Raw genomic sequence first — 6,000 nt, forward strand, 5'->3', positions numbered from 1 at the left:
CCTTGTTGCCATAAGACACTAGGGATCCAATACTTCTGGTAAGCCCCCACTTCTTCCACACTTTGTTGGTGTTTTGAGGTTCCCACCACCACTACTCTCCTGCATGTCCAGGATATATTACATGGATGCTATTGATTGGTGAAAGGTATACCACTGGACTATATGGACAGTTTCTTTATTTGCACAGAGCATTGATGCACTTTTTTCTTTGTCTTTTTCTTCACTGTTTACATATCCATATATATTTGCATGCACATAATATTATATTAATACTAATTTATATTGATTAATTTTTCTATATTGAGCATATTATATTTATTTAATATGTATTGATGTGCACGGTGATTGAGCATATTTTATTTATTTTATATATGTATTGATGAGCACAGATACACTTGGATGGTTTAATTAAGGAATATTGCGCTGCTGTTATCTGAAGTTTAGTTGGACATTTTCCCATTGTGGACCTGAAGCAGCTGCAATTCCTTTATAAGTTGCACTTATATATTATCACATATTTTTGGCGCGGGTTTTTATACCTAAATTTAAGTGCTGTCTGCTTAACAGAGAGCTGTGATTGTTTAGTGAGGTCTGTTCAGTGTGCTCTGGTGCTGCTCAGTCTGTCTTAATGTCTCACACTGATCCAATAGCTATGGAGTATGTTGGACAGGGGGTGGAAACATTGCAGATAAGAGCATGGGTGTCTATACTAGGGATCAACGGATTATCGGCAAAGCCGATATATCAAAGGCCGATATGGACTTTCCCCAATATATCAGAATTGGCTTTTGATTTACGGATTTTGCACATACTTTGGGAAAGTGCATGTACCGGGGTGATGCCTGCAGCTAGAGGCATCACCCTGGTAGCGGTGTCCGTAGCCGACGGTCAGCTGTCTGGTAATGACAACCGATGCAGCTGAGAAGCCGCTCGGCTGTCATTCCGAGGAGCGGGAGGGGACGTCCCCCCTCCCGCCGCCTTCTGCGGCTCGCCCAGGTCTCCTGTCCCACCGGGAGACCCGGGCATCCTACCTTCACCGCCGCCGTCTGACTGGGTCTCCATCTGCACCGCTGCCGTCTGACCGAGTCTCCATTTCTTTGAATTCGGCGCCGACGAGTACCCGGAAGTGATGTCATGCCATGACATCACTTCCGGGTACTGGCGGCGCCGAATTCAAAATCTTACAGCATTCAAAACAGCCAAACTTGGCGTTTTGAATGCTTTAAGTGCAGAGGAGGGGTTTGGGGTCTTTTAGACCCCCAGATCCCTCCACCACAGTACCTGTAGGCATTAACAAAAAAAATACCGATACCCAATGACCAAAATATCGGTATCGGCATCGACGGTAAAAAAAACGATATCGGTCAATCACTAGTCTATACAGCCCTGGCCAATTGGAGGAGGATATGCTCCAAGGCATGCTGGGTGACTATATTTATAACTGAAGAGCACATGGGCTCGGGGTCTTCAGGAGAGAGAGGTCCAGGTAGGGAGGGGGCCTGCCGCCCCTACTCAGCACAGGCTGCCATATGGCCACAGGTGGTTGACCAGAGGGCCTGAAGCACTGAAGTTGCAACCCATGGTCCTTATGAGAGCTGACTGAGGAATCCTCTCTGGTATTGCTGATCCCTGAGGCTTGTGCTATTAAATCCTTCTCTGGGTGCTAGAAGTCAGCTACTGGGTGCAAGATAAAGGGGACACTGGCTAGTGTCTTGAAGAGACAAAGTTCATTGAGTTCCTTCAGCTACAAAGGGACTTGTTCATTCCATACAGGCGCTGTATGGTCCTACAGATAATCTGCTACACAGTTTTACTGAGAAATGTGTCCTCACCTGTGAATAGTTAATTTGGAGTATCCTACTAAATCCTTTCTCCTATCCAAGTTCTCCAAATAAAATACAAAAACAAATCCTCTAGACTGATTATTGCAGATAATAAGCAGAAGAGTGTGTGCACCTGGCTATGTGAAAATACCCTCTATCTGGCTGTAGAGTGATTAGTGGAAGGCCCAGGCAAACCAACATCCAATCGGCTTCTCAGGGGGGTACCGCTACACATATGAAAATGAAGATCTACCTGCATAACACAGACAGGGCTAATTATTGCAAAAACAGCTGCCCAGCCCCCATTCCCTCATAAACAAAGATAACTAACTAGGATTTTTCCTTGCTTGAGGGTCCAGAATAGAACATCTAAAGAAGGTAAGCTGCATTTTTTTCCCCACAATTGATTGATTGTATTTAGTAAATCAACCCCTTTATCCCATTCTGAAAATGCCAAAGCTAGCAAATTGACAGTCAGTTCTGTTTTTGACTCAGTTTACATGGGGAGGGGGGGGACATCTAGGGGGGGAGCATTCAATTAGGCAATTAAGCTATGTTTCTACTGCCCTTCAAATCATCCACTCCTAATCTGTACAGGCAGCTGGTCTGCTCAAGCTTGAGTTTAAGTCAAATTCCCATTCAAAAAGCCTATTTGCCAGCAAAACCTCAGAATTGAGGAGGTGGTAATATTGACTCCTAAATGATTTTCAGCCCCGCCTGCAACTGATCTCTGAAAAGCAATCCACCACAGATCACTCCTCAAAGAATGATGCAGGAGTAAAAAAGCCCTTTCACTTCATTATTTCTATGCAGAATAAACTTTCAATAATTAGTTTGCTTTATTCAGACTATGATACATTACCCTTTACAGTTAAATGTGGATTTTGTTCTCAGTATGATATAGTTCAGTAGTACCTGATAGCCCAACTTTGCCATAATCCTCCAGTTTTTTGCTTTTCAGAGACATTGAAACCAGATATTCTTTATCATATGGCTTCAAGGGCTATCCTGATAATTCTGTACTTATTATTTGACGTAAATGTACTGCACTATGGGAATAATATGCATTTTTAAACAAATACGTGTTTGTAGGATTTGCTGTGTGTGGCTCTGTCATATTTAATGTACGGCTCCATTGAAAAACAAAGCCAGGGGAGGATAGCTGGAGATGAGACTGTTGGTAAGAAGGTAGGTGTTGTAATAATGCGTGGGTTTGAGTAGGCTAGTACTGGCAGCAGTGAGAATTGACACAACAAAAGCATTGCTGATATTTTCAATGCAGTGGTGGAATTTGTGAAGGAATCTGAGCCTTGACAGAACAGGTACTGAATGATCTGAGCCTGGACCGAACAGGTACTGAATGGTCTGAGCCTGGACAGAATTGGTACTGAATGGTCTGAGCCTGGACAGAACAGGTACTGAATGGTCTGAGCCTGGACAGAACAGGTACTGAACGATCTGAGCCTGAACAGAACAGGCACTGAATGATCTGAGCCTGGACAGAACAGGTGCTGAATGATCTGAGCCTGGACAGAATAGGTACTGAATTATCTGAGCCTGGACAGAACAGGTACTGAATGATCTGAGCCTGGACAGAACAGGTACTGAATGATCTGAGCCTGGACAGAACAGGTACTGAATGATCTTAACCAGGACAGAACAGGTCATGAATGATCTGAGCCTGGACAGAACAGGTACTGAATAATCTGAGCCTGGACAGAACAAGTACTTAATTATCTGAGCCTAGACAGAACTGGTACTGAAAAATTTGAGCCTGGACAGAACAGGTACTGAATGATCTGAGCCTGGACAGAACAGGTACTGGATTATCTTAGCCTGGACAGAACAGGCACTGAATGATCTGAGTCTGGACAGAACAGGTTTTGAATGATCTTAGCCTGGACAGAATTGGTACTGAATGATCTGAGCCTGGACAGAACAAGTACTGAATTATCCTAGCCTGGACAGAACAGGTACTAAATGATCTTAGCCTGGACAGAACAGGTACTGAATGGTCTGAGCCTGGACAGAATTGGTACTGAATGGTCTGAGCCTGGACAGAACAGGTACTGAACGGTCTGAGCCTGGACAGAATAGGTACTGAATGATCTGAGCCTGTAAAGAACAGGTACTGAATGGTCCGAGCCTGGACAGAACAGGTACTGAATGATCTGAGCCTGGACAGAACAGGTACTGAATGATCTGAGCCTGGACTGAACAGGTACTGAATGATCTGAGCCTGGACAGAACAGGTACCGAATGATCTGAGCCTGGACAGAGCAGGTATCGAATGATCTGAGCCTGGACTGAACAGGTACTGAATAATCTGAGCCTGGACAGAACAGGTACTGAATGATCTTAGCCAGGACAGAACAGGTACTGAATGATCTTAGCCAGGACAGAACAAGTACTTAATTATCTGAGCCTAGACAAAACAGGTACTGAAATATCTTAGCCTGGACAGAACAGGTACTGAATTATCTTAGCCTGGACAGAACAGGTACTGAATGATCTGAGGCTGGACAGAACAGGTTTTGAATGATCTTAGCCTGGACAGAACAGGTACTGAATGATCTGAGCCTGGACAGAACAAGTACTGAATTATCTGAGCCTGGACAGAACAAGTACTGAATGATTCTGAGCCTGGACAGAACAGGTACTGAATGATCTGAGCCTGGACAGAACAGGTACTGAATGATCTTAGCCTGGACAGAATGGGTACTGAATTATCTGAGCCTGGACAGAACAAGTACTGAATGGTCTGAACCTGGACAGAATTGGAACTGAATGGTCTGAGCCTGGACAGAACAGGTACTGAATGATCTGAGCCTGTAAAGAACAGGTACTGAATGGTCCGAGCCTGGACAGAACAGGTAGGACCCAAGTCCTGGACAAAGGTGAGGAAGGTCCACTTCGTAGGGCTGTCCTTCGGGGAGGGGGGGGGTGGAGTGGAAGCAGCTTCCCCAAACATGTAAAACAGCGAACAAACAAAAGGCGCCTCTAAGTGTAGACTTAATGACAAGATCTATTACAATATATAGACCCACATTACCAATTCTCTGTGACAAGCCTGTGGAATAAAGATGTAGTGAAGGACATCTGGAGGAACAGGATCAGTGAAGCCCGTCTGGACACTGTGTGCTATGCCCTACTCGCGTCCCGCTATCTCCTACCGGCAGAGCGACGAGATGAAAAAGAGGGTAGGGACTCACAATGGATGTTGGCGTCACTCCTCCTGATGTCACATGAATTTGACGCGTTTCGGAGCATGCGCAATAGGTAGAAGAGGAATGATGCGCTCTTCTTTTTCAAGCAGATGGAAGGACAAAAAAATAATCTCTCTGTTTATAGGCTTGTAAGTTCGCCACCTGGTGGTGGTGTGGTAGCATAATCAAAGGAACACAATATAAAATACAAACACTAAATGGGAAACAAATAATACAGTAAATAGATAGGTATTATTGCCCCTCAGGTTTAAAACCTACTCCAAAATAAATATTAAGAGAAATAATAAATATATATATATAAAAACAAGAAAATGATATGAATAATATATACATATTCAAATTCATAAAAAATAGCCAGCAATAATTGTACTAACAGATGTCAATAAATATATAAAATAATGAGATATATTAAGAACAAGATAGGGGCCGAATGATGACTTTCTCTCCATATGGATGATGATACGTATATCTCCATGGATATATAACTATATTTGTATTACTGTGAAACCGTGAGTTAAGTATATGTAAAAAGCAAAAATATATGTATGTAAAAATAAAATAAAAAACATAAATAAAAAATTTGATAATGCAAAAGATAATACATAAATAGAAAAAGTAAATAAAAAATTATGTAGATAGAGATAAAAATGAAAATACAAAAATATGTAATAAAGGAAAACTAAATAAAGTGAAAAAATATATATATATGATATATGATATACGCGTAAATATATATAAAAATCCATGCAAAAATTATTATTAAAAAATTGGAACACTATAAAATGTATCTACATAAATATATGTAGATACATGATGTATTTTTTTGGTGTATAACACGCACAGTTGTATAACACGCACCCTAATTTTAAGGGGGAGGTTTCAGGAAAAAAGCTTTAATTGTAAATAAAGAACTGTGAAGCAAAATAAGGGTCAGTGTCCATCAATGCAGC

Source organism: Pelophylax lessonae (genome assembly GCF_965119305.1).
Source record: "Pelophylax lessonae genome assembly, chromosome: 5".
Classification (NCBI taxonomy): domain Eukaryota; kingdom Metazoa; phylum Chordata; class Amphibia; order Anura; family Ranidae; genus Pelophylax; species Pelophylax lessonae.